This window comes from Euprymna scolopes, chromosome 27 (assembly GCF_053919585.1).
Source record: "Euprymna scolopes isolate OS-2025 chromosome 27, ASM5391958v1, whole genome shotgun sequence".
NCBI classification, from domain to species: Eukaryota; Metazoa; Mollusca; class Cephalopoda; order Sepiida; family Sepiolidae; genus Euprymna; species Euprymna scolopes.
The window spans coordinates 71,212,975-71,237,543 of record NC_136508.1 but is presented as its reverse complement, the minus strand read 5'-3'; the positions used below and the strand labels follow the sequence as shown (position 1 = coordinate 71,237,543).

General features: G+C 33.0%; 1 protein-coding gene across 1 annotated transcript in view; it reads left to right on the top strand.

Annotated features, from left to right (window-relative positions):
- The window catches only part of LOC145248915 (sex peptide receptor-like), a 1,158,544-nt gene that overhangs the window by 733,241 nt on the left and 400,734 nt on the right, over positions 1–24,569 (top strand). The gene's annotated exons all lie outside the window — the stretch shown is intronic.

Here is a 24,569-nt window from a genome sequence, read left to right as displayed (position 1 = left end):
ACTTTGCATATGGAAAATATAATAGTAACGCTGACTGCACATAAAAATGTAAGCTTCAATTAGTATTTTTTCTATATAAATCTAATTAAAATAGATCTTTGTTTCGTAGAATATAGAATTGCATTAATTCAATGTTAAGTAGTTAGCACTTATATTCTAAGCATCGCCACAAGAGCACCATTGACATATTGATTAATGTACCAAGCAAAATTCAATGCTGACCGCCAGCATTCTCAGTCTTAAAGATTAAATTCTCAATGCTGACCGCCAGCATTCTCAGTCTTAAAAATTAAATTCTCAATGCTGACCGCCAGCATTCTCAGTCTTAAAGATTAAATTCTCAATGCTGACCGCCAGCATTCTCAGTCTTAAAGATTAAATTCTCAATGCTGACCGTCAGCATTCTCAGTCTTAAAGATTAAATTCTCAATGCTGACCGCCAGCATTCTCAGTCTTAAAGATTAAATTCTCAATGCTGACCGCCAGCATTCTCAGTCTTAAAGATTAAATTCTCAATGCTGACCGTCAGCATTCTCAGTCTTAAAGATTAAATTCTCAATGCTGACCGCCAGCATTCTCAGTCTTAAAGATTAAATTCTCAATGCTGACCGCCAGCATTCTCAGTCTTAAAAATTAAATTCTCAATGCTGACCGCCAGCATTCTCAGTCTTAAAGATTAAATTCTCAATGCTGACCGCCAGCATTCTCAGTCTTAAAAATTAAATTCTCAATGCTGACCGCCAGCATTCTCAGTCTTAAAGATTAAATTCTCAATGCTGACCGCCAGCATTCTCAGTCTTAAAGATTAAATTCTCAATGCTGACCGCCAGCATTCTCAGTCTTAAAAATTAAATTCTCAATGCTGACCGCCAGCATTCTCAGTCTTAAAAATTAAATTCTCAATGCTGACCGCCAGCATTCTCAGTCTTAAAAATTAAATTCTCAATGCTGACCGCCAGCATTCTCAGTCTTAAAAATTAAATTCTCAATGCTGACCGCCAGCATTCTCAGTCTTAAAGATTAAATTCTCAATGCTGACCGCCAGCATTCTCAGTCTTAAAGATTAAATTCTTGATGCAAATCTCCTTGCATCGAGAATTTAATCTTTAGCATAGAAGACCTCTTCCCAGACATAAATGACGGAAGGCGAGCATCTATTGCCTGTGATTTTATAAATGGTCCTAATCGAATTTTTTTCATTTTCCCGCGTAAAAAAAGAGTGCCGAAATAAACAAGATACAATCGAAGAAGCTAGGAAGTTACATTGGGGAAAACGTTGTAAAATAAAATTTCAGATAAAAAAAAAGTTCGAATCATCGAAACAAAACACATAATTATTTCGCGTCTAAGAATTCAGAAACATACTGTTGCAACTACGATCACAATTGAACAAAATCACATTATCGCATTCTCTTACACCTGTGAAGCGTTCAAATGGCGTTAAAATAAAAACCGGTTGATTCGTGATTGGTTTGATGGTAATTGCATAAGATGATCAAATCATCGAAAAAATGTACTACAATGAATGATACTCTAATAAGATTTGGATAGACATAAACCAGAAACATACCCCAAGAAAATCTGTGAGTATGATGTTTAATGCTGATGGTAGAGATGCTGATTTGCTGGAATGTTTTAAGCATACTCCAATCCGCATTACAACGATAGAACTCCGTACCACCGGCTCGGTGTCCTCTGGAATGTTTTCCAGCGATGTTTTTGGATAAATCCAACTTCGAACTACTTTTGTTTTTCTTACATGTATCTTCATATTTTTCTCTTGCTTATTATAGTACCTATATATAAGCCTTTTGATTCTCTACTAACCTGCCATATGTACCCCCTTTTCTCCTATATCTCCTATTTTGTTTCCTATCTCTCTTTGTTTCTTACACTATAAGCATCTGTTATGCTACTGGATATATGCATTCTTTCTTATTTCTTAGATTATGTCTTTAGGGTGGCTTTTTTAGGTTTAAAATCTGGTTCTTTCTTCTCCTCTTATGAAACGCGTTTGTATTCGAAATGAAATCGTCTGAAGAGATTTTTTCTTGTCCGTTTTGCTAATGGATCTGAGTAAATTAATTTTAAAAAATTTAATTCGGGATCCTCATCTCTTTATAAGTCCACCTAACCGTTTAATTTTTTTTTATATATCTTAATAGTTGTAATTACTAATATATTCTTCTTTCTTTATATATATATATATATATATATATATATATATATATATATATATATATATATATATATATATATATATTATTCCTTAATTGGAATTCATTTTTTTTTAGATGAGCATTATATGTTAATTTTATTTTTATTTCGGACTATTAGTCTCATCTTTATTAGTTGTTCTTGTTTTTTTTATCTTTTTATTAGTTCACAGCGTTTCGGCCAACTTGCCAGAGGTAATTGGTCAAAAATGTGGTGAGACGACAACAACTACGGATGGCAGTGATAGCTGAGAATGCAGTTAGGAGATTCGAAGTTCCTATCCGTCGCGGTTACCACCTGACGAAGGCCAGGGGAAGTTGGCCGAAACGTTGTGAACTAATAAAAAGATCCAAAAAAACAACAACAACTAATAAAGATGAGACTAATAGTCACAAATAAAAATAAAATTAATATATACATATATATATATATATATAGTAGTGGGACTAGTGGATATTATATATATATATATATATATATATATATATCCCCCAGTCGTACAAAATAGGAACAATGAATTGTTTTGGGGAAGAAACGAAGTGCGTCTCTCGCTGTTAGCTGGTATGAGAAAAAGTATATTGTTGTAGGGAGAGAGAGAAAGAGAGAAAGGCAATCCAGTTCATGGGGATAGAAAGCGAGTAAGGTGTACGTACTGTCTGTTGACACTTGCCCCACAAATAGTAGCAGGTGACGTGAGGCGAAAGAGGCCGGTTGGTCCGTCGACATCTCGGGTCGGAAGCTGAATTTAAAAAGGAAAACATCTTACGTCGCTTGCTTTTATAGTTGTTTCCGGTGGCCTTTGCGCATGTGTGGATTTCCTTACAATGGGAAGTGACGTTGCCCATGTGTGCATACGTGTGCGTGTATGTGTGCGTAAATGTGGGTGTACGTTAGCGTGTGTGTTCATGCACGTGAATGGGAGTGTATGTACGCAAACGTGAATGTGTATATATATATATATATATATATACTTGTGTGTACGTGCGCGCGTATGTTTGTGTGCGCGTATGTGTATGACAAGAAAAATAGCTTGAGATGTGAACGTGTTTTTTGCGAGACTAGAAGGGCTCGTACAATACTCCCCTTCACAGGAAAAATATATGCAGTATATACATACATATATATATATATATATATATATATATATATATATATATATATATATATATATATATATATATATATAGTAATTTTTTGCGAAATTAACTTTTCGTCATGTTTTTTTTGCTCCTGGTGTGGTTGTTAAAAAACGTCAAAAACGGAGTGTGTTCTTAAAAAGGTATTTACTTACGCGTGGAAATAGCATTTACTCTTTTTTTTAGACTGACATTTGTTTGTTTTTTTTTATTTGTGCTGACATGTGCTACGAGTTACTTGGACAGTTAATTGAATTGTTCGTTTGGAAGGAAAATTGTTGTTCGTATTGACGTTGGGGGTTCAGTTGATTGTGTCTTCGCAAGTGAGTCTGCGGTAGTGTGTGTATTGTCTGTACGAGCGCTAGTTGCACATTCGTTCGTGTTGAACGGTAGTGTCCAGTTGTCGGCTGTCAACGAAACTTCCAGTTGTGAGTTTATCAGTGTGCGTAGTGCATATCAACTCGTATTGTTGATTCAACATCTTCCTATGATTTAATAGCGATGTCCTGTAATTGTTTCTTTGTTGTTGCATCTGCTGTGCGGGAGAGAATGTGTATAGGCCTATGTTATTTTAGCTCCTCGCGTTTGTTGCAGGGAAATGTCAGGAAAACGTAAAAATTGTTTGCCGAGCTCGAATTTTTCTTTATATTCGGTATGAGGTCGACAGTTCCGTGTTTATTTTTCTGCCGAGTCTGACGAGGGGTTGCCTCATTGTAGTCGGCTTGTTTTTCTTTGTTGAAAGGTTCGTTTTTTTCTTTATCGAATAGAACGAGCGTCTCGCTCAAAACAATTACTTTTAAAAAAGTAGAGTCACCATACGTGTTCGTTTCACGTCAGTTGGTCGCCAGTTTGTAGCGGGACTGGTGGTATAGAAGGGAAATGCGTGTTCATCTCACGTCGGGTCACCAATTTGTTGTGCACTAAAGTATAGTAGGAAATACGTGTTCATCTAACGTCGGGTCACTAATTAGTTGTGGGCGGGTGGATATATATATGTCTCCCAGTCCCTAGGAAAAATAGAAAAAATGAATTATTTCGAGGAAGAAACGAATAACGTGTTAAACTGAAGTAAACGAACAAGAATTTATTTCGTGAAGAAACAAATGAAAGAAAAGGGTACAGCACATGTTTAGTTTGGCGTGCGTCTCTCGCTGTTAAATGGGTGTGAGAGAAAGTCTCATATTGTAGAGAGAGAGAAAGAGAGAGAGAGGCAGACAGACAGAGTGAGAAGGTCAATCCAGTTTGCCGTGCGTCTCTCGCTGTTAGCTAGTGAGAGGGAAAGTGTATTGTTGTAGGGAGAGAGAGAAAGAGAGAAAGTCAATCCAGTTCATGGGGATAGAAAGCGTGTAAGGCGTACGTACTGTCTGTTAACTCTTGCCCCACGCATAGTAGCAGGTGACGTGAGGCGCGCGGATGAGCGCGCCCCGAAAGGGGCCGGTTGGTCCATCGACCTCTCGGGTCGGAAGCCGAATTTAAAAGAGGGAAACAACTTATGTATCTTGCTTTTATAGTTGTTTCTGGTGGCCTTTGCGCATGTGTTGATTTCATTTAAAAGAGGAAGTGACGTTGCCCATGTGTGCATACGTGTCGACGTATGTGTGCGTACATGTGTGTACGTTAGCGCGTGTGTGTATGCACGTGAATGTGAGTGTATGTACGCGAACGTAAATATACATACTTGTGTGTACGTGCGCGCGTATGTGTATGACAAGAAAAATGGCCTGAGATGTGAACGCGTACTTTTGTTTGAGACTAGATGGGCTTGTACAATATATATATATATATATGCATATATACATATATATACATATGTATACATATATATACATATATATACATATATATATATATAGAGATTGAGGAAGAAGTATTATCCACCGAAGAGCTATGCATTAAACAGCTGTCCTGTTATTAAATCTTCGAAACAGCTATTTGTAAAGCAGCTGAGGATCCCCGGTTTCTATTTACTAAATGTTAGTTAATGTTTTCTTTTTCACGATTACATAGTAAAATTCTCTTTTATAATTTACGACTTACAAGTGCTAAGTCTATTTCTACTTTACTATTTTAGTTAACCCTTCTTTCTTTTTTTTTCATTTTTATTTAATTATCTTTTGTAATTACAAATTTTTTAGAAGTTGGATCATGTAGCTGCTAAGTCTGCGATAGTTATGTTTAGTTTTTCTCCCTGGGAATTTAAACTGCATACTTTATTTTCTTGATTATTAAATAAATCGTGCCAATAATTTTGAACAAGGGTGTTTTGCAATTATGTTTGTTGTTCCTTTGTTATTTATTTTTTCTAAAATCCGATTGCTGCATCGGAAAGGCCAGTTAAAAATACATAATATACTTTGTTATTTTCTTTAATTTAATCCCTTTTTTAGAATTTATTAGACAAAATTTAACTTTTATTTTACCGTGCCAATAAATATGATCATCACTGTATATATATATATATATATATATATATATATATATATATATATATATATATATATATATATATAAATATTTATATATAAAGGATGTCCCCAAAGTATGACTACATTATGTAACCAGACTTCGCGGCACCGTGTAGATTCTGTAGCCAGACTTTATGGGCACGTTGGCCGTGTGGTTTGTTCCTTGCAAATAGAGTCAGATGGTTTTGTGGCCAGGCTCGAATCTCCCAACCAGCTGTAATCATGACTCCTTGCATTGATAGATTCCTGAAAGGATTAAACATTAATGTCCATATGTATTTAAAAAAAGTATCATAGTAATCATTTATATATATGTACAGGTAGCCCATAAAGTCTGGCTCAATAATCTACATGGTGCCCACAAAGTCTGGCTACAGATTGGAGTCAGACTTTGTGGACGCCCTGTATATATATATATATATATATATATATATATATATATATATATATATATATATATATATATATATATATATATAAGAGAGAGAGAGCGAGAGAGAGAGAGATATGTTTGATGTTCGCTAAGAATGATCAGCACAACATGTATCGCAGGACTTCTAGTGAAACAGTTTGAACTCCGAACCCGAGTAACCTTTATTCAACATACACAGCATTGTAATTAACGAGAAATGAACACATCATTTTATTAACAAATATTCACTTACTTTTATTTCATGTCATTAAAGTGTGAATGTTGATATGGATGAACAAAAACGACCAGCAAACGACATGATATATAGATAAAATAAGGGGGGTAAATGATTATTATGTCGATAATAAAAAGTTTTCTGCAGTTTTGACAGGCTATGAACACCCATAGTCAGCGTGCCTGCGCGGTAAATTCATGTGGCAACAGTTGCCCAATCCTCAACCACACCTCTGCTGAGTCGACATTGGTGAATACCAGTGGCAAGTGGAGGTTTAGGGCGACTGGAAATAATGCCGAGATAAACGGAAAATACATACAAGTCCTAGACTTCCCAAATGATCACCCATCTGTTACTAACCAGGCTCAGCATTGCTTAACTTCGGTGATCTGATGAGAACCGGTGTGACAATATGCCTTATGTATAGATAATATGAGGGGGTTAATAAGCGCCAATGATTTATATGACATTTTGCTCAGCCCAGCCGATTTTATGGTTAACTAACAATCCATGAGAACATTTGAAGTCCTTTCCATCTGAAAATAATAACATCCATTACATCCATGGCAATACATTGACTGTTTTACTGCTAAATTTGACATTCGCAAAAATTGTCAATTAAATATCGCGTGTATCGCTTTTTGTAATTTGTCACCGATCTTTTTTTTTTCTTTTTTGTTTTTTGCTTATCTGAGAAAAGCAGAGAGAAAGACTTCATGTATTCATGTGTTCATTTTTGGACTCTTTTAAAATGCACCGAAGAACAGACAATCTGTCTGCATAATGAATGGCCAACCACTTTCTACTGTCTCTGGATACATATCTGATTTACACAAAGAGAGTTTTTTAATGTTTGTAGACTGGAACAGTTTACCTTTAAGTGCTATTAGATTTCTGCAAAAATAATTTCGTTTTTGTTTTCTTTTTTTTTTTGCGTTCAACTTAAAAACATCATAACTACTTTCATAATAAACTTTATTAATCGAAATAAAAAATAACTATTAGAATCGACACTTTCCCAATAAGGAACATGTTTATTTATGCCATTAATATAAAAATCAAGAGTTCTGGAAACGATGAAATCATTGAAGGCCGATTCGGCATCATCTCGGCCTTTGAAACATTTTTCCCACAAGAAGTCGAGATGCTTGAAAACGTGATAATCGGTGGGTGAGCGGCCCGGTGAATATGGAGGATGAGGTAGACTCAAGTGTTGACATGGAGGAAAATTGCTCCCTTCATATTAACCAACCTCAGGCGCATACGCTGGATCTTCTTGTGCATTTCGTCAATTTGTCGGCACTACTTTTTGCCGGAATCGTTTCGCCTGGATTCAAGAAGCTGTGATAGATGAGACCGGTCGCAGACGGTCAAACAGTCATCATAACCCTTTTTTAGTACAATTTCGGCCTCGTGAAGTGTTCTAGAGCTATTCTGGCATGTAAGCACTGTGCCGACCGTCGCCAATTGTCGTAGAGTATCGTGGCCTTCGTTATAAAGATGGCCGGCCAGCTGAAAAAATGACGTCATCGCCGAGGTCCCAACAAGCAAGATATGTGGAACTCTTAGACTGTCAATAATGAACAGTAATTTTTACAGACAGCGTTACAAAACTTCAAAATTGGATTGAAATAAAGAACACGATGATTTATACTGAAATTCATCTAATATTAATAATTAAAAAAAAATAATAAAAACACAAGTTGTTTGTTTAAGTATTATAAGCAATTGAATATTTCGTTGTATTATAGATTTTAAAGATTAGATTGCGTTCTTTAATTACTTATAAATAACATTTTAAAAAAGTGAAGGAACACGATTTGATTTGTAGTAAACTTGAAGTTTATTTAATATAATTAAATGAAAATTATGCATGTAAGATTATGAATATTTGAAGCAGAACACAAGCAAAACATTTGATATGAGTTATACAATAAACAAATATTAAAATTAAACTATTTTTAATCAATATGAATATTTTTAATCAAAATGAACAATTATTTTAAAATCAAAATGAATTTTTTTTAATCAAAATCATTTTTTAAATCAAAATGAATATTTTTTATCAAAATGAACAATATTTTTTAAAAATCAAAATGAATATTTTTAAATCAAAATAAACCACAATATTTTAAAATGCAAATGGACCACAATATTTTTTCAAAATCAAAAACAATATTTTTAATAAATTCATGAAATATTGCACAGTAAAAAAATAATTAACATAAAGAAAAAATCATGTTTCTTATTAAGATTATTTCACCACATTACAAAAATAACATGCAAAATTATTTTTTTATATCAATATTTTCAGTTTGTTAAAATACGTGGGTTTGTATTACTGTACACATAGATTCGAAAAAGTTGTCAAAAAACAAATATATAACAAATAAATGTTATCAAAGGCAAGACAAGTTACTTTTCTACCAAACTGGATATATTGTTCGTTTTTTTATTCAATGTAACATGTTTATTCAGCTCGAATATCATACAATGTTTACCGATGTATTCGAAAATTCAAGATGGCGTCTGAGTCTCTCTTTAACATGGTAAGTTTGGGAAAAGGTGTTATAAATACAAAACCGGATAAAATACTGTTAAAACCTCGCTCAATATATGTTACCGTGACATAGGTTGACATATATTCCGCGGGTTTTTAATAGTATTTTGTATAGTGTTTTTATTTATAACACCTTATCCCAAACTTCCCGTGTTAAAGAGAGAATCAGACGCCATCTTGATTTTTCGAATACATCGATAAACACTGTATGTTTTTCGAGCTGAATAAACATGTTACATTGAATAAAAACACGAAAAATATTTGGTAGAAAAGTAACTTATCTTGTCTTTGATAACATTTATTTGTTATATATTTGTTTTTTGACAACTTTTTTCGAATCTATGTGTACAGTAATACCAACCCAATTACGTTAATGAAATGAATTATAAGACCACAAGTGAACGCGCGTCTTTTTTTAGTTTAGTTTCATATATATATATATATATATATATATATATATATATATATATATATATATATATATAAGTATTTTTAAATTTTATCTTTCTAGCTTTAAAAAAAAGTTTTAAAATTTTATCAGCCGGCATAATTTATTTTTAAATATTGAAAAATTTCAGGAAAATTAGTTCTTGCTAGATTTTTAAAACATGTGTGTCAACAGCTAAAAAAAAATCGTCTCTTCAAAAGAACGTGTTTTAAAGGGTCGATGTTGTCTCCCATTTTCATTAGTTTTGTATGTTGTAAAATTTCTTTTTAATATAAGCAATTTATTTGTAGCTTCTTCTTTTGAATGGTAAAAACTTAGGATGATAATATTGAATTAAATTATAGTTACATCATGTTAAATACAGGGGGGAGCACGTTAAAACTTACTTTGCTGAATGAAGATATCCACAAGTGACTACCGGTGACTACCGGTGTCAAGCAACTAAGGGACTATCCGTGATGACGTCAGCAGATTAAATTATTTTTGCCAACCGGCCATCTTGTCTTTTAAGACGGTCTTGAGAGTATCCACTTCTCCTCACACGTCACAGTCCGCTCGAGAAATGAAGGCTTGCAAATGTTCGTTATCAACCGCAGTAAGCCGGCCTCGGTCGTCTTGATCTTCCAGGATCTCGCCATAGCGAAAGTCCCTTGAACCATCGTTGTGCCACACGTTTTTAAGATGTCCCTGGGCCAAACGCACCATTGATATCACGAGCTGTCTCGTCAGATTTTTTGCATAGTTTGAACTGGAACAAGAAAATACTGCGGATTAGATTTTTGCCCATGCTATCGTAAAGCCTGCTAAATAAATGGCAAAGAGAGTGAGAACGTTAACAGAAAACACGATTCCATAGCGGGGAAACGCGCTTCAAAATGATATATAAAATGGATATATATATCAAAGATTTAATTCAGAAATCATATATATATATATATATATATATATATATATATATATATATATATATATATATACTAGCAAAAGTACCCGTCGTTGACTTGGTTCAAAAACAGCCTACAGAAAATGGGCTCTGATTTATAAGAATATGATAGGTTCGAATTTGGGGGTATCAAAACCAAAGCAAAATATGATGAAAGTAAAAATAAAATAGATAAACCCCATAATTTATTATACCATACCTGTTCACACTGAAACACGTATCACAATATTCTGTGGATCTATATTAAAAACCTTGTTAAACTTTGTGACATATTTCAATTCCATGGGGTCAGGCGCGAATGAACACTCCATAATATTATTATACCATATTTCTTCAAACTGAAACATAATTATCAAAGTATACTTACGCAGATAGATATGAAAAGTCTTTATTAAAGTGTGTGACTATATCCATGTTATGGGGGCCAGGAGCGAACGCAGACCCCACAATTTTATCATACCATCCCTATTTAAGTTAACACATATTTATCAAAGTATTCTTATGTACATCTATATCAAAAACCCTTGTAAACGTTTTTTTTTTCATTTTAATTTTTTTTATTTCCATACTTTGTGGACCAGACGCGAACGCAGACTCCACAATTTTAATGAACCACGGTTCTGCCAGATCAAACATACCTATTCCCGTGTCTCGATACATCTTGTATCATTATATGTAATCAGTTTTTTTAAATAGTCAACCATATAGGAGCCTATTCGTTATCAGACACACACACACACGCACGCACACACACCGACATTCAGCTTTATATTATAGATATATAATATATATATATATATATATATATATATATATATATAACATATGTAAGAAAACGATATCGTTTTGCAGCATCGTAATACTTAGACACGCAATGTGAAAGATTCACTTCTCGTAATGCCTTGAGGCCCCAACATCTAAATAGATTAGACCATTCCTGTAATGATCCCGCTATTGTTCATTTTGCAGGTGGACTTTTATCATGTGCTGTACCAGGACGTACATTCTCATTGGCCTTGCCTTTTCTCTTTGAGAAGGGATTATTTTATCGCTCTCTGTCTTAGGCACCCCATCGGGGACTGCTGATTGAACTTACCATGCTCTTTTTACAGGGAGTATTGCCTCTCCTAGGGTGCGCTCACTTCTCCATTCACTTTTCCGATCCTGGTGACTAAGTTCTTACAGTGTGAGAATTCTAAACAATTCGGACTGGTGCGGAGGACAACTGAGGCTTTTTTTCTAGGCATAATAATTTGTTGATTTTATAACATTCAATCCGCATTTTCCCCTTACGTTTTACCCAGACTTGGAACTGACTAAACAAGTGCTTTAATGGTTACAAGTTCACAGATATTTTCTTTAGATTATAGCTTTTACACATAATATTGTAATCACCATTGTTCTTACGGTTGCTTGTATACTTCTTTTTCTTTTTCGTCTTTATTTTCATCGCTTGTTTATTATTATTATTATTTTTTTTATTATTATTATTATTATTATTATTATTATTATTATTATTATTGTTATTATTAATATTATTATTATTATCAAAGTGTTACCCGAATATAAGAGACTGCATATTTAGTTCATATTACGATCTTACGGGTTACACTTATATCCGTGGTTCTTATATCCGGATTACTCTGTACATTAACACAGGCTCTAATTCTAAGAGGAACAATCTCCCTTATATCCGGTGTTCTTATATTCACGTCTCTTATATTCGGGTTACACTGTATAATTAAAAACATTAAAAATACTTGTTGCAGTCGTAATAATCTCAGCATCAGCTTTTTAATTTTAATATATGTATAACATGGTTAAATTATTACCTAGAATTTTCGAAAACATAATTTTAATATTAGAATCAACACTACTAGTTTATTATTATTATTGTTATTATTATTATTGCTTGTATTATTATTATTATTACTATTATTACTATTATTATTATTATTAGTAGTAGTAGTAGTAGTAGTAGTAGTAGTAGTAGTAGTAGTAGTAGTAGTAGTAGTTATCGATGGCACTTGGTATACGTAGGACTATCCACGTCTGATTTGGTAAAATTAATATCAAAAAGTCGAGACTATAAGTTATCAACAAACGAAAAGATAAATAATTTTCAATCAGACGAAGCATGAAACTACTAAAACTAATAACAAAAGAATAACACTATCTTGAATTCTTAGGATTTCGATTGGTCGGGCGATTATTCTTAGATTAGTTATTATTTTTACAACATTTCAGCCGATAAACAGTCCATTCAATTTCCGGTTGTCTGATGTCGCACCCGAATTATGAATGCAAATAATCCAAAGCATTGCTTCTCATCAGTTCGAATTTCTTAAATGAAATATCGACGTCCAACTTTCATCAAATTTATCATAGTGTGGGTTACATGTCTGCTACTAAATACAGTTAAGAACATTGGTCCAGCGATTTGCTATAATTCGTCATCTCTTTATGGCAAATCAACATGTTTATGTTATGTAATACCCAACAAGCATTTTGTACATTTTAACAGGTTTATATTATTCAATATCATTGTTTAAAATCACGCATCTTTTGAGAGAAAATTGCGGGTCAAATTTACGAAAAATAACGAGAAAATTTTTATTTAGAATAATACTGCTTTCTCCCTTGCGCCACAGGTCTGAGAAGTCGCTTTTTTATTTATTTCTTCTTCTTCTTTTTCTTCTTCTTCTTCTTCTTCTTATTATTATTATTATTATTATTATTATTATTATTATTATTTATTTATTTATTTATTTATTTATTAGTAGTGAAGTTTTATTTGACATATTTCGTATAATAAATGACTCCACTAGTATGATAAAAATAAATTGAAAGCTACTACGAGACGAGAATGATAATCTGAGTTTCCATGGGATAACATGCACTAGGCGTTTGTTTAAAGTCACGCTGGTTTGGGCAGAATAGGGCCCAATATCCTCGTTCTAACCAGCCTAACCCAGCGGTAGAACTGCCTAGATAAAGATGGAAGGTCGAAAATGTATCCAATGGATCCAACAAGATTTAATGGCCGCATTATATATTTCATAGTCCGTTGTGATATCCATTAAGCTGACTCATATTTGTTTCCGTATTATTTAGGTCAAACCCACCTGAGAATAAAGTTTATTGTGATAAGCAACTTTCAGTTTAACGATGTATGGAATGAACAATATTTATTTATTTATCACGATTGTTTCTTAAAATTATTTGCTACCAGGTCATTTGACGATGACCCTATTGTAGTCCCGAGGGTTTATGAAAGAATCTCTCTCCATCAATTTCTGTCTGACGCTCGATACGTGAAGGACAAACAATGGACTTATTTTTAGATGTGTAAGAAAAGGGTACCTTTTATGTATGTCTTAAAGAAGAGGAGACAAGGATTGCAACTCAAACCTCTTCTATTGCAATAGCGTTGCCGCAGTGAAATATAGCAACATCGCATTGTTGAGGAGATGTGGAGAAGTGCAACGACTACCCAACACTAAACTGAAGAGTCGATTGTGAAGTCTTCCTACCCAATAATAAGTACTTTGATAGATCTTAGGTTAATAGCCATGAATTCCTAAATGCATAAAATTGTTACGAGCCTGTTACACTTAATATCTGGCAATAAATTTCAATCACTTAGATCCAAATTAGACAGACACGTTGTCTGGTACCGTCGCAGGAACAAACAAACAAACAAGGAAGGACATAAAATTATGATACTGTTTTTTTTTCTAGATAAATACAAAAAGCAAATAATCTAGTAATTTCCGACAACGCACTTCATTTTGTTTCAAAATATCACTCACGCGTTGGACACGCCTATCGAGACACCCTTCTTTGACGTCACCAGACTTTATGCTTTTCGGACAACGCGACACATGTTCTCTCTCACCGTCCAAGAGTCGAAACACGGTCAAAAGCTTCCTTTGTTCGTTCACGTGCTATACCTTTTACTTCTTATTTTCCTCGCTTCTGCACCACAGCACGTGCACGATTGCTTAATTTCCAAGTATGTTTATCTTAGAATATTTTTCATAATGTTATTTTGTCGTTGTTGTTTTGTAGAATAAAATTGGTATTTTAGTTTTGTTTTCGAGTGTGCAAGAACGATTGCGTTTTGAAAATGAAAAAGGAATATAATACCAATGTTTGGTGCATTTAAGGTTACGCACTCAGTGTCTTTAGACATATTGATCTAGTAGAAATGTGTACTAATGAATGCTGATATTCATATTAAAATGTATCCAAATTCACGATACACAACGTTAACCGATATGAATATTTGATTATTATATTCAAACTAGAGTGTATGAATAAATTAATATGTATTATAATATCAAATCACACACAACAAACTATAAAAATATTATATTCGAAAAGCAAGACCTTTTAAATAGAAATATTTTTTTAAAAACTCTGTATGAATTTTCTATTCTTATTAAAAGAAAAACACGTATTGTTTCATTCTAATTGATGTGAAAAAAAACAATTTACAAAAATGTCCGTGAAAAAATATACATATTATTATAAGACAGAAGAAAAATTATGTATTTAATTATTTATTTTTAATGGATTTATTAAATCAAAGAAATATCATATTTTCCTAAAACATAGGAACTCACATTGTGCATTCTAACTTTTGTAAAATATTTTTTCTAAAAAACACTACTGAAAACGAACATTTTTAATGATATCATGAAAGGAAAACACGTGCCTAATAAATTATGCTTCAATGAAATTATTCCGAATAAACACAAAGAAATGTTCTTATATTTTTTTTACACCCCGCATTCTATATTTCCATGATTATGTTTTTTAAAGCAATTATTTACAAAATATACCAGAAAAAAAAATACCCGTCTTATAATATGAATGACAATTCTCACTGTGTATGTTTAGAGAAAACTAAAAAACAACAAAACAAGTAACTGGAAAGTTATCATTTAAGTAATCTGCGCTGTGCTGAAGGAATAATATATAAAATGTAGAAATAAATGGTTATTCTTTACGCTAAACAGACAACACATTTATTACGGTTGTCTAGACAGATTGACTAAGTAGAGATAATTTTGATGTTTTTATTCATGGAGTTAATTGTTATAGCCCACTCATTCCGCGAAGAATCTATTTAAAAATATGTTCGTTGTATTATTATTCCAGAGAGCGAAAAACAACTGAACAGAGAAGAAAGAGGGTGAAGCGATAACATATCTAGAGACTAAATAAGTAAGGAAAATTAGTAGAAACATGTTACACTTTTCTCCGGGACAACACCGCGTCGCCCTGCTTGTTTTATTATAAAGCATATATTTGAAGACATAGTACAGTATATTCCTAGATTTCTTTCATTTTTATACATCACACACACGAGTGATTATATATCGGCTATAAGTGCGCGATATCATGAGATACTCTTGGATGCCAATTTTACCGTTTCCTCTACTTTTGTCTCTAACTCATTCAGTTGTTCATCTGATCTTTTTTTCCATTTCTATCAATTCGTTTATTTCTACTACTAATCCCTGTGCTTTTATTAATCTCTTCACAATTTATCCTCCCTTTACACTCCTCACTTATTGAGTTAATCCGCTTTCCTTTCACTACCTCAAACATCGAACGTTAAAGTAAGCCCGTACCATTAGCAGAAATGTAATATCATATACAGCTTGTCATTCAAAACTTTAAAAAAAAACAAAATTCGCCGCCATTAGCCTGGTTTGGACACCGATTTTTAGTTTATCAGTCACTATTCAAATAAATTATCTCTTTCAAAACAATGTCTGTAGAGCTGTGTTACACTAATACGAGTAATAATGCATTGTCCACTATTTGAGTCGCCACCATTAAAGCCGTCTTTATCGTCCATTTACATTGGCGCCTATTGTAAGGCTGGCTGGCAAAATACAACATACAATTCCCGCTTTACAAAATGGTTGCCGCATCATTGTTTATGTACACAAATAAAGTAAAATATCTGAAACTAATAAAATCCCAGATAAGGAAAAGTTAATCGAAACAGGAGACAAAAAGATATTTGAAGTCGAGGCTATTTTTTTTATTTCTTTTATTCATAGTTATATATTAAATTGTCGTCCCTTATCAGCGTTTCGCCATTCCTTAGTTTTGATATTTAATTTCGCTTATATAATGTTAGTGAATTTGTGTATTTTTTTAATCTATTTGTTATTTAGTTTTGGTGTAGCGTATTTTTCATTTAATTTATTTATTTATGTTTATGTCATGTTCATGGTCGATGATAGATATGAGAATAAGTGGGTGAAGTTGAAGTGACAGAAGAATGAAAGGGATAAAAATGTAAGGACAGACTGAAACAGGGGAGAAAATTAATACGTTTCAAAAAAAGGAAGTAAGAAGGAAAGGTAAAAAGAAGAGTAAAATGAATGGGAAGAAAAACGAACAGGAGAGATAGTACGAATTGAACACTGGAGTAATAAGGAAGAACGCGACGGAGGAACAAAAAACAAGGAATAATATAAACGCGATTAGTAAGTGTAACGCTTGCAACTAGCAGGACCCGTATCCTTGCGTTGCCCGATATGACACAAATACAGGAATGGTAAATGATCTCCTTCCATGAAAACAAATTATCCACGGTTTTCAGCCCTAGAAAATAGCGCGCATTGGCTTTCGTGGCCTTTCAGAGAAAAGCATTCTCTGTCAGTGAGGGGCATAATTAGTGTCAATCTCCATTGAGTTGCTTCGAGCTGAAATCGTCTACCTGAAAATTTCCATGCATTGTAAGGCACTGATATATACTGACTCTTTGTGTCAAGCAATGATGATCACTGACAGTTAGTAAAAATTTAAAGTGGTTACTTGCATTTATTCGCATTTACTGGTGTACACTGGCTTTTTTTCCAACAGTCATTTTCTGGTTTCGGCGTTTACTGTCCGCCATGACCATTATCTGCCTTGATTGGACTGCTCTAAAATGAAATTTTCATTCCTCAATAGCGAGTATAGGTGGTACTTGGCGTTTTTACGCGGTTAATTGCGTTTGGTAATTATCAATCACTATCGATTATGACCAGTATTGTACCCTATTTGATTGTGTTGAAATAAAATGTCTTGTCTTCAATATTCGTGCATTGTATGTTACTGTCATCAAGTGGCGACTACTATTGGCAACTGGCAGTCATGTTGGCGATGGACAGTTATTTTAATGTGATTACTGTCACTATTAAGCAGTGGATTGGAATGGTAAACAGTAGTTGGTAGTGGTGTACATTGGTGAACAGTAGCAGTTAGTAGCTCACACTGCTACTCTGAGTCAATTACCGCTGGTATTAGGCATTATCTGCAGTTTTGATGGCAATAATTCACTTTAATGTGAGGAATCATTTATTTAATGAAAACTGGATGGATTTTATTTTATTATGTAGCGTAGTTTGTTTTGGTGGAGGGGTTCTATTTTTAAGAAAGCATTTTAATACACGAATGCTGATATGGTGGCTATTAATTATGATCTCCTATTAAAATGAATGAATTCTCTACATGTATTGTTTATTGAGATTGTCGGACTGACTTCCTCATCTTGGTTGTTATAGTAACAACGTTTCGGCCGTTTTGCCCTCCGGCCTTCATCAGGTGTTTTGTATCGAACTAGAGAACCTGATGGAGGCCACAGGGCAAAACGGCCGAAAGGTTGTGACTATAACAACCAAGATGTCAGTCCGACAATCTCAATAAATGAAAACACCTCATCTTAAAAATACAGACGAATTCTCTACGATCGCACAAATTATTTTTCATTGCGTATTTTAAGATAAATCTTGACTATTTAATTTTTAATGTAGTTTGCGTTTTTTTTTTCTTTTACAAAACGTCTTATTAAACTAACACTTACACCGTTGCCTATCTTGTAAAATTATTGTATTTATAACGAGTTACTCTTCTACAATTATGTAATTTATATTTAATGTACATTTATGAAATGATACATTTTTTAATTAAAAAATACAAAAAACATGTAAGGGGTATTTTTTTTTTGTTTCATCTTGGTTTATCCGAAAAAAAACTTTTTAGTAAACAAAAGCCGAAATGTTGTATATTAATTAATACCTCGTTTTACAATGAATCTGTTCTCTACAATAATCCAACTTAGATTTTTCTTATTCTAGGGATGTAAAAAAATATATAAAATATTTATTTTTTAGTCTATTCTGCTTTTTTGTTCCGTTAAAAAATGTATTACCAACCCTGTTATCGTGTGTATAATTTGCGAGTTATATTTATTTATTTTTTAAAGTGTACATGCCTATTTTTAAATGGCAAAAAGGGTTCGCCTGTCAAGAAATAGGCACGCTAGAATGATGCAAAGATGTCAATTATCTCAGTCTGAAAAGGTACGTTTATTTTGTAATATAGGTATCGATTTATAACGACTTACGAGGGGAAAATAAACTGTATTATAAAAACAGAATCTACACTATGTTCCGTACTAAAAGGTCAAATCAGTTAAAGGTATGTTGCAGACGTCGTGATTTATCGTGTTTAATTAGTTTTTTATTAACTTCATTCTCTAAAAATTTGCGATTTATATGTAATTTAAATGTATGGAAAAATGCATATCTAATTTAAAAAGAAATTATAAAAAACCCTTTGTTTTCAAACAAAAAAGAGACACTCTGGATTAATACAAAAAATGTAAATGACCTAAGTCTGGAAGGATTTATCAAATTCATTTTTCAATGTACGGTGTTATTTTTAACGACCAATTATACGAAAGATGAAGTTTAGTGTTAGAACATATACGACACTTTGCGTCCATGCAAAGTGTAAGTACAGTTTACAGTTTGCACCTTACTGAACGGTCAAAAATCGTTTTGAAAAAAAACAAACATTTTCTCTGCATTGTGTATGTAATGCGACATTCATAGAAATAGTTTTTAAAACAGCAATTTTAGCGAAAGAGGTATACAGGAAAAATCTTTTGGTAAATCGTAAATTTTAATTTAATCGCATGATGTAAGCGATTAATGAAAACTATATATTATGCTAAACATTGATTTGGGAATTTCTCACTATATACTGTAAACCGAAACTCATGCCCCAAGACAAACGCCCTCTACATAAAGGAAATTATTCACTTCATTTTTCTTGTAACTTAATGAGACTGGATACAAACCACAAAACTTAATAAATCGTGCAACATGTGCTTATGTTATGACGACAAAAATAATCCGTGTAATATTCAATGTTATGTTCCTGCTCGCCGAAAATGCTTGTATGTGGCGACTTGCCTTAACTGTTCAGCATTTGCTGATTGAGTTAAATTCTAAATCTATAAAACACAAATTGGTCAGAACTTGTTGAACTTGATGGTACTTTATTTCAAGAGTATTATCCGATTTTAGTAAAGGTAAAAGTATATTAGTAAACAGATGGTGATTTTTTTTAAACCGTTAATTTTCAAGAATTGTCCTCGCTTACTTTAGTGGGGAGGAAAAAGCCAACATAGTTAGTGAGTGAAAATAGTGCAACCACAATAACTTATGCATAATTTCTGAACGTGACTCTGCTAGGAGATAATATAAGATTTTATGATAACGGATAAAAAAGACTGATAGTATGTGCAAAACCCACGGCCGACATTGTCTAGTAGTTTGATTATATTCAATGTATATGTGGCGTCTGCATTCGCAAAGCTATAAAGTTTTTTTTTCTCCGCTGGAAAATATGACGTCATAATGCAGCGTCTCTCTGTTTTTTCTCTACCGTTTGACGGGTTTCCATCTACCTTAATTTTACATCATCCGTCTCCGGAAACGATTCTGTTTGCAAATTAAGGTTAACCTCACGTAACTCGTTGCCGAAATCCACACGAGTAAATTTAATAGATTCTGCCGTAAGTCTCTTAATATGTAAAATTAGTTGCAAAAATTCCAAGAATAATGTGGCATCAGAAATATTTGCATGAAGACCTACACGTCATTAATAGAAAGTCCCTAAAAATTCTAATAGTCTTTTACTGTGTCCATGGAAAGAACTTTACGCTGCCCCTCTCTTGGAAAAGTACTCCTAATTGACCTACTGTATTTTATTCAAGCTTAGTTAAGCGCTGGAATGGAGAGGTACAAAAACAATATGTCTTGTAGTTATATATTACATATAAGAGTAAGACATATTGTTTTTGTTTTTTAGATACAGTGAAACTACTGTTTATCTGAATCCAAAATGACGGATAGAAATCAAGAGCCCACTTGAATTATAATAAATGGATGATAAATGATAATGGATATGTTTCTTTATCTCCTGGAGTTGTGGGGCCGTTGCATTTATTTCATGCAGCTTGCCTTGGTCAAGAATTGGCCAAGAAAACCCGTCAATCTGAGCGTGTCCATCACATTTTCTTTTCAGAATTGTCAGCCATTAATACTGACTAGACTGAACGTCGCTTAAATTCGGAGATAACACAGGAACTTGTGTTTCAACGTCATTATTTTGTCTATATTCTGTCTGAATAGGTTTATACTAGGAAGCCAGATAAAAGCAAAATATACTGTCTGAGAACTCCCGCGACGTTACAATCTGCAACACACGCTTTCTAACACGCCTGATATTTTCACAATGAATTATTATTTGTCAGGTTCAGCTTAATAAGGCATCTACCTTTTCGTCTGCCGCACTAGAGAAATGATAGTGGCTATGTTTAAAAACACGCTTAAAACCTGAAGGTGTGGCAAGTCTAAATCACATTCGTTCCACATAATATACCTTACTTATAGATGTTGGCTAACTTCATGTGGTACTCGTCAGTGCCCGATATCTTTCTGAAAAGAATTAATTCCAGCAAGATATCAGATAAAGGAATGCCAACAATGATCTTCAGAATCATACGAATTGAAGCACTAAAAAAGGATACAACTGGTTAACATGCCCCGCCACGCCGCTAAATAAAAAAAAACACCTGCTTCAGGTTCGGGTCTGGCTTGGAGTTTGTGATGCAAGTTAAAGGCCCCTTTATCAAATGATGATTTTTCAGCCGATAATTCTTTAAAGATTTTAAGCATATTTGAAACATTGGCTAATATGATTTTATATGTTTTTTAAATTTTTGAGATTATGATCGATGATTCGTATTATTTCATTTTCTCGGATTACTAATTTTTCTTGAGTGTTATTTGCACAACGTTTCGCTTGATATAACTCCCAACATTCTACTACGTTGCTTACTAAAGCATTGGTAACCTGTAAGTTACACTCTTCTGTAGGATGAATGTTCGAATCCCAGAACGGGTGACACTCAACATAAAATTGTGAATTACTCAGGACGTCTATCCAGATTTGAGAACGGAATATAATCATGCTACATCCTAGGTTTAAATAAAGGTTTAATTCAAATATTTCTGGCGATTTCTTTAGTTTGACAGATGCACCTCAATAATGACGGAGATTACATCGACTGGAATATTATGAAAATAACATTCAACGTGCAACAATAAACCAAATAATTCAAATAGTATTAATATAACATTTGTTTATTATTTTACAAAATAGTTCAAATATCTTTTTAACTGATTGTAAAAAAATTTAAAAAGAAACGATATCCGATTCATTCCTTGAAATACTTTGTATTTTCTTGTACTTCTCGTAAAGTTGAATCTCCAGGCAACAGCTATTATGGCTAGTATATATATATATATATATATATATATATATATATATATATATATATATATATATATATATATACATATATATGTATATATATATATATAGTTTTTCATGTTTGTTTTGTTTTACATTAGTTTTATTTTCTATTATTTTCTTGCCTTTATTTATTCCGTTTATTGCTTTCTTCCTGATTCGTTAGCAACAGCGCGATTCTTCAGTCACAAATGAGATTAGATTACTTTTTATGGACAACGTAGTGGACATGACGAATCACATGAAAGAACTGTTTTGTCTCTCTGTCAATGTCTATTAGCTTTATTTGCTTTGCAGTCCTGGCCGTGAATTGCTTTTTTTTAACTAACCTACAAATACGAACCACAAATCCGCAACAAGTATTTGGCCTACAGGACAAGACTAATATACAATTAAAATAAAAAAAAAACATTCATACAAGAAACAGCCAGTTCATTGAAATAGGATTTTCAATGGATGATAATATTTAATAATGATACGACTAACCTGCATTCGTTTACCAATCAATAGAATATATTCTAAACAACTGGTAGGTTGGTTGTTTTCGTTTTACGGCATATCAACACTTTTCATGTTATTTAATCCCGAATCCAATGATTTTGAAAAACATTTTTTAATAGAATACATTTTTTTTCAAGTCGGTTTCTATTTAACCCACAGTTGGGACTCTTACATGTACTACCACTCCGGGTCAGAATGGACCTGGGAGCAATGGAAATTAAAGGGTTACTCCACACTCCCCAAAGCCCGTAAATGGGGCCTCACCATTGCATATAGTTTAAGGTCATATCCAGGATCGCCCAACAACTTAATATCGTTGCTAATAACACTATACCCGAGATCTCATTGTTTAAACACCTTGGTTTAAAATTCACAGGCAACATGAATGTGAACAAATACATTTAGGAGATTGCCAGAGCTGTTGTAACAAAAGGTGAGATTCTTTTACTGTGGCAGAAATTTACTCACATCTGAAAGTGCCTTATATCTCTACAAAGTTACCATTTTACCAGACAAGGATGTTCTTTCTTTTTATTTTATTTCTTTTCAAGGTGTTGACAGCAGCATCTACCAATAGACTTTCTCTTTAGGACACAAAAAATCGTCACTAATTTAATATATCCGGCACTACCGGTCAACACCAACCTCTGTCCCATCGTTGCAACATCGTATCAATGTGGTCATTGTACAAGAGATTTAATAGGATGTGTTCCAAAGAAATGACACATGTGTGCTGTTTGCGTATAAAATATCAACTAACTTGAAAAGCAGAAAAAAATCACTCCTTCACCGTGTGTAAGCCTGACGTTTTACTCCAATATTATCTTCCAACCGACTGCCAAACTTTTAAATATCCAGATTCGATTTTTGCGTCGCGGACTACATTAACATGCAATAAAATTCCTAAAACATTTAATGTAGACATGATCTCAGCAAGTACTTCCTCATGTCCAAGTTGCAATATGTTTTCTTCGGAGAGTAAAAGATTAATACGAAAACAATATACAATACACACGTTATCTAAATAAATTATGAAACATAACCCGACACTACAAAAATATGTATGGGAACTAACTGCAAAATGTCGGCTTCGGAAACATAAGATCAGCAACAGTCTCTATTCCTAAAATGAAATACATTAACTATTTATCAATATTAAAAAGTTAGTAGTTGATTTGAGTTTAAAAAAATCTATTTTGTTGGTTTTCCGATGGTCTATTATGCTTACATATGAAAAGACGTTTTTATTAAAGTCAATTTAAATCTTCAGTAATCTTATTAGGTACGACCAAGAACTTTTATAATAAACGTGAGTCGTTCATCCATCATTTACCATCCCAACTTTTTAAAATCATATAATCTTGATTTATATTGACTTCTTAAGATGATTTCATGGTCGGTCCTTCTATTGTGTGTAAAAAGTTTTATTGAATGCGAGAGATTCGCGTGAAAAAAATAACGTAGAATTAAAATGAAAATGTAATGATTTAACAAATATGTGGAACCTGTTAATCTAGAAAGATAAATACTAATAATATTCCCCTAATGCTACGAAACCAAGATAGCAAGAATTTAAGAAGAGAATCACCAAATCAACAAAAAATAACTAATTCAGGCAAAATTAAACTTCAACTAGAGAAAATAAAATACTTCCAAATATAAGAAAAATCAATATCAAGATACAAACAAAAACAATTAGTGTGGATATAAGTGTTTTAATCTGTAACATAATTGAACATCGGAACAAAAATACCCTATACTCTAGTTGGAATCTGAATGTTGTTATCGAATGGACAAATTGAATCCATTATGTATTAAGTAGAAAAATGAATTCGATTTATTTACAATCACGCAGACAACTTCGCAACTCGCCTAAATAATGTTTAACAAGTGACATTAACAATTACATTTGTTAGACAGTTTTATAGAACACACACACACAAACATATATATATATATATATATATATATATATA